This window comes from Ochlerotatus camptorhynchus, unplaced genomic scaffold, assembly GCF_037179485.1.
Source record: "Ochlerotatus camptorhynchus isolate MF236.1 unplaced genomic scaffold, CSIRO-AGI_Acam_v1.1 ptg000232l, whole genome shotgun sequence".
Lineage (NCBI taxonomy): Eukaryota > Metazoa > Arthropoda > Insecta > Diptera > Culicidae > Ochlerotatus > Ochlerotatus camptorhynchus.
This window is the reverse complement of record NW_027040722.1, coordinates 4,331,954-4,338,576: the sequence shown is the minus strand read 5'-3', so window position 1 is coordinate 4,338,576 and position 6,623 is coordinate 4,331,954. Positions and strand designations below refer to the sequence as shown.

Here is a 6,623-nt window from a genome sequence, read left to right as displayed (position 1 = left end):
ATACAGCTTGAGACTGTATAAATGAAATGAGTAAAGCGTTTACATTGTGAAAATTGTTAGTTGGGTTGGTGCAAGTGCAAGGTATCAGATATGTTTTACAGTCAGTTGTTGGTAATTCATCGAATGTATGTCTCCTCTTAAGCAATTTTTTTTTTAATTTTGGCTCTGCGTCTAAAAAATTGTTTTTACTTATAAAGGGCTGTTCATAAACTACGTAGACAGAGTTTAAGGGGTAGGGGGTTGGCAATTATCCACAGCCCAAACAAATAAAAAAATGTATGGACAACGCAGGGGGAGGGGGGTCAAGAATCCCAAAAAAAACTGTCTACGTAGTTAATGAACAGCCCCTTAAAATTTATTTACCAAAAAAAGTGATCGTCAAATTCCATGTCTTTTTCGGGATGTTGTTAAGGGGGGTGGAGAAGTTGTTGTTAGGGGGGGGGGGGTTACATACATAATTTTTCAAGTCTCATTCCTCATTGTGGTGGTCATGGTCACGCCGTGATCCAAGTGATATTCGTTTATGATGACTGGGTTTAGGGAAAACGTTTAGTTCATGAAAACAAAATTATCATTTGCGCATTTTTCAAAAAATTTTTGATTTAAAATTGGAAAAATATTTATTTCAGCAGATTTGTTAAGTAATATTCTATGTATTGGTGTATTTGGATTTAAATTTCATCTATAAATGACAAAGTTACAAGCGTTCAAAAGCTAACACTATTTCACAAAACATATTTTTTGATTTGTCAAAAAGTACGGAACAAGCACACACTGCATGGCAGTCGATGTGCTGTGTGAGGATTTGTTTCTCTCGGTCTGCGCTGCGGCGTATGCCAGCTCTGCTCTGAAGGTTACTGAACTTACCTTAAACTGCTCCGGCATTCACTTGATGTTCCGCTAATTTCCTGATGGTCTCGGAACTTTGTTATAAATTTTTTAGAAAATATTTTGAAGTACTTGGAAATATTTTAAAGTTTCAGCAATTTTCTTGAAGTTAATGGAACTGCTCTGAGTTTTTTTTTTATCTTCCCTGATGCTCTTAGAGATTTCTTGAAGTTTCACTGGTACTATTATGCGATTATGAGCAGTATTCGTGCCGTAGCTAGTATGGGTCAGTCGCAACTGGAGCATCAGATTTTTCCGCAAGGATCTCCGCTACATATTGAAGTTTCATTTGGTCCAAAACAGCTGGGTCATCACCTTTTGCGCCTGGGATTAGATGCTTCAAATTGTCCTTTAACATAGAGTGTATCTCAAAATTGAGCGTACGGGCACAACTCAAAAAGCTGAATTTCTAAATTTTTGGCTGCTGGCTCATCAACCATTTATTGGTTATCGGAATAGTATTGGGCTTATTTGGATGAGTGTGTAAGAAGTTGGAGCTATTTTAGAAAAAAAACTAGACTACACTAAAAACACATTTTCTTGAAATACAATGAGACAAACGTATTGAAATTTTGCTGATCTGTAGTTATAATAAAGATCTTTAAAATGCCGCTAATTTTACTAAAACCAGCCTACAATGAAAAAAGTTAAAAATCGACCGTTTTACCGAAATTACTCAAACTTCATACATACTCTGCCAGTAAAGTCGAAAGCTTTACTGATAAATCAATAAATAGTTGTTCAACCACTAGCCAAGATTTCAAAAATCTATCTTCTCACAGTCTTTCAAAAAATTACTTATTCAGGTGTAGGCTCAATTTTGAGATACACTGTATTTTTTTTTTCTGATGATTTGGATTGCCTACTAATATTCTATAAACTAAATATCTGCATTCAAATATCATGTTTTGTCACGGCTTTCAAATCATGACCACTTCAGAAACGAGCATCAACCAGCCACACCACAAACACTGTACCATGCCCATCTGTTTGGGTTGCTTGCTGCTCCACTTACTGGCGGTTCACGGTTATCACCATCATCATCATCATCATCATCATCATCGTCATCGTCATCAGCATCGTCATTGCTCATGTACCTACGTCGGTTCGTTCACAAACGAATACCGCACGTGTTTAGTACGGTTTTAGCATATTCATCCAAACGTCAATGCTTGGGCCGTTCCTCGCTGCTGCTATCTTTGTGCTGTTCAAAACAAGAACGCCTCTGGGCATTAGGAAGGTGCACTGCAAGCCTATTTGCATCGGGAAAGGTTCAGTGTTGGTGCGCATGTTTTGGGACCATTCATTTGCAATTTCCTTTCAGTAGAGTCTAATCCTAATCAGACTCAGAATCAACAGCAAACTCGTTCACCTTTCAGCTGATATTCCAACCATGCGTCTCCATGACAAAAACCGATCTTATCCCAAGTTACAATTTTGGTTTGATGAGAGTTGCAGAAAGCCTTTAAACCTCGATAAAATTTGCAATGTTACTTGGGTGAATTGCTGTTTCGAAAAATTATAAATAAAAACATTCCTCAAGTGCCCAGCAATGGGCACCGCAATGCAAAACACGAAGAAGTTGAACAACGAACGGCCCCATCCAGCCGTGGTGTAGGTACCGACCTAAGATATGGTTTGCACAAATACGTCGTTCGAAGTGCTCGCAGGTGTAGTGGTGCTGATTGGAGCACCGACAGTTGGCCCTACTACCAGTAGCCGTCCGTGGAAATAGTGGATACCTGTTATGTGGCGAGGCTCCGTTTCGTGTGCTTGGTGGCGCGCGACGCGTCGTCAATTTTTCAAACCCCGCGCGCCAAAACAAGTGATCCATGCAGTAGTGTGGGGGAGGGGGGGCTATGGAAGAAAAGGGAGGTCAATATTTGCGTTTCGGTATCAATTTAAATAGCAACCGAAGGCACTTCTTTCCCTTATTTTGCCCCGCCACCACGCTGAAGGTGTATGGGATGGAACGGTTTTAGGTTCTTATCGGGTTCAGCTAGCACGTTCTGGTTTCTGGCCTTCTCGCTTTCATGTCGTCGTCAAATGGTGTGGCCTGGTTTTACGGTGCTCTCTGTTCTGGTTTTCGGTTCGAGTTTTATTCCGTCACCTTAATATTAATAACATCAACAACCTTTTGGTACTCACACTTTTTGCAAGTATTCGATCGAATACGCGTTGAGGTGCACGCATGTATACAAGCAGAAGCTCATTTTATGGGAAGAGGATTTGGGTCTACTTGTTTTTTTTTGCTCGTTTCTTCGACCAGTTCAAGGAAATTCGGTTCAAGGCGAGCATGGTGCGTTGCGGCTATGAATCGACGGAACGGAAGTAATGAGCGCCGTACACGTTTATGTACTATGCATTTGAGCTAGATAAAGTGAAAAGTGTCAAACCCATGCCTTAAGTACGGTGAAATTTTATTGTTCTTTCATGAGTTAGTCACTGATGAGGTCAGCACCTGGCGCAGCGAAGGAGGTGGGGGACACGATGAGCGCAAACGGTTCACTTTGCCCATAGAAATACCCATATAAACTGTAAATCACCGGTGCAGTATGAGTTCGTATCTAACTGAGCTCAAATTTTGAAAGACTTATCTAGAGCTGATTTGAAATCGATTGAGCTTGGTGGAGCAATATTGATATTTTGAACCACCCTAACCCTAACCGGAAACCGTTATCTTGAATTGCAAAATGGCCTCCACACGTTGTTCTCAATCCCGAAATATCCATATTATAGGGTATTACATAACTTTAAAAAAAAACCAAAAACCACCTCCTTGGATTCTAAAACGGCGTTAATAAGTGACATCTTGGATTCTAAAATGGTATTAATCATAGATTGTTGATCTCGACACGTTAACAGTCTAAAAATACGCATATTGTGAAGTATTCGCCAGTTTCTTAGACACCTGAAGTCGCAATTTTGGAATCTAAAACGGCGTTAATAATAAAAATATATACCCTATTGTGGGGTATTTAACAATTTCAAAAACCAGAAGCTACAATCTTGGTATCCAAAATGGCGGCAATCATCGATTTTTGGACTCTACTCGTTGTTTCTGTTCCAAAAATACCAATATTGTAGGGTGCTTGAATTTTTTTCAAAAACTGGAACTCGAATTCTGGCCTCTAAACGTCGTTTCTGTTCCGAGAATACCCATATTGAAGGGCAGCGTTTCTCGATCTATGTGTCGCGACTCACTGCACAATGGGCAAAATCTGGCCGAGAACGGCACTTATTTCGTGCCGCTGAATTCAGAAAGTACACACTAATCCAGTCAGTAAGGTTTTACTGGGTTTTTGAATTGCGGAACTGTTCGGTAAAAATTGAAAAATCTGTGGAAAATTGAAAAATAAGAAAATTTATTCCGAACTTGTACAGACTTAGTTCTGTTAGCCCCATTTAATAATGATAATTACTTACGGATAACGGTCATTTGAGTTTTTACCGACTTTTTCAGCAATTCAAAAACCCAGTAAAAAAAATACTGACTCCTGTAAAATAATCTAAGTGTGTAAGAAATAGCCAAGGGGCAAGTCACTCAGCACATTGTGCCGAAATTTGATTCGGCACAGCTTGGGCTCATCCATCGGCACACCTTCGGCAAAATCTCGAAGGCATTGCACAGTAGGAAGAAAGTACATTAAACGCGAATAAATCCAATATCTCAGCTCAGAAAAAACAAGTAAAATGTATTGGAAAATCGAATGGAAGTGGTCTCGTTCACCGCACGAAGCTTTTAGTAAGGTTATAAGGCTGATTTAACCCCGCTTCGCCTTATTTTATTGAATTATTCATGGATCTTCAGAAATTTAAATTTGGTGTGTACGGATTATGAATCATGTTTTCAGGTTCACGAATTTCGGTCCCTGAAAGATAGGAAAATTTTGAATAATTTCATTCCAGTACATTTTCCTATTGACTTTCAATTTTTCACATCGCATTCCTCAGCTGCTCAGTGTAGAAGGAACGCTACTCGGCAAGATAATAACAGTCTCAACAGCAACTAGGCATGGTCACGAGGAGAGCAGCGTACGACCGTCATCTTTCAGCTACCCGTCTAAGGCGTATAGCATTGCCAGCTCACAACGGCCGTCCCGTGCTCGGTACGCATTTCGGCACACTGACCTAGATGTGTGGCCCCGCAAGTTCATGCGGCACGAATAAAAGGAGTAATTTTCCTCAGCTCGGTCAAGCTGAAACCCACCAGCTCGCCTAAGTTGGAGTTTTACTGCGTGAAGAACTATCCGACCCAGTGAGCAAACATGACCGTGAGTGAAGGTTTTTGGACAATCGATAGATCTTTTGAGCATCCCAACAATGTGTATACTTGTCAGCTAATTGTGCTTCTCGGTTAAATCTCTACCGAATTGTAGCACGACCAATTTGATACGCTTGCATGAAGCAGATAGGATGTCAATTCGAGAAATCAAATCAGTTTCTTACGCTTCTGCTATGTATCAAAACGTCTTACTCGAATTGCGATGGAGCTTTCAGTTCGATAAAATATTTAAAGCTGAAAGACACAAAAAACCGCAAAACTCTACACCCCTCTCTGCCACACAACAGTCTTCTTCGCATATTTGAATAAATTAACTCTCTCTGCCTTTGCTCGCGCTCACTCTCCAACTCTCAATCCCCAATCTTCAAAGCCGCATCATTTTGACATTGAGCGTTTCCTCGTTGCCTCTGAAGCTACGTGATTTTGGTTCAGTGCATCAGCAATCGTACACAATTGGGCAGCCCCTCGACACCGGAGCAGTCGTGGCCGAGCGGTTAAGGCGTCTGACTAGAAATCAGATTCCCTCTGGGAGCGTAGGTTCGAATCCTACCGACTGCGAAGCTTTATTTTTTGCTGCCAATCTGTTGTGTATGACATGTAACCAAATTATCAGATAATAGCGCTTTGGAGATAAGAACCCAACTAGCAAATTACTTTTCCTTAGATTATCTCCACATTCTCATGAATGATAACGACAATGAGCTACTAAGCAAAGAGCGATAGGCTGAAAAGGACGGACCCGGGCAGATACACCCATAAACCCATAACGGGGAAGGCATATTCGAAGAACCATCGAAGGATCTTTCTATTTTATGAGCTTCGTTTCTGCTTATCGCCAGTTTGTCGTCGTTGTCGTCATCATTGTCGCATACAGCTCGTTTTTTTTTTCGGTGAGTTTCCTACGGTACTATGATAGCAGCACCCCCTGCGACGCAGACGACGACGACGACACAGTAAAATCCATTCTAATAAAGAAGAGCTGCCGTAAAGTATAGTAGTAGTACGTGACTGTTTGCATGTTGCTTCGTTGCTTTTCATCCGTATGGAGTCTTTAGGATTTCTTTGTTCCCCTTCATCCTAACATTTTAATTGGAAATGTTTGTGCAGAAAATTGAGGAAAATTTGTTTCATGATTCTGATAAAAAAAAAAAAAACAAAAAATGCGCTTGTGTTTCACAGAAGTAACAATCTGGCATCGAAAATCATAAGCTACAAATTTCTTTGGCAAAGATGTTCGAAATTACAGTAAGAGGAGAGCTACACAATAATGTAAATTTAAGTGCTCTGAGAATGACACATACGAGCGTAAATTTTGACACGAAATTGAGTCATAATAGACGCGAAATTTATCTCAATCAAACGTACTTTCGAACTTTACAGTCTCTGAGCACTTAATTTTACATGACATGTTTGTTTACGTCTCATCCTTTATGTCAAAGATGGATTCCGC

The 6,623-nt window shown here is 40.3% G+C and overlaps 1 non-coding gene across 1 annotated transcript; it reads left to right on the top strand.

Moving 5' to 3' along the window:
- The first annotated feature begins 5,649 nt into the window (after positions 1-5,649).
- Positions 5,650-5,731, top strand: TRNAS-AGA (transfer RNA serine (anticodon AGA)). The gene has a single exon. It is a non-coding gene; the product is annotated as a tRNA-Ser (tRNA).
- Positions 5,732-6,623: the final 892 nt, after the last annotated feature.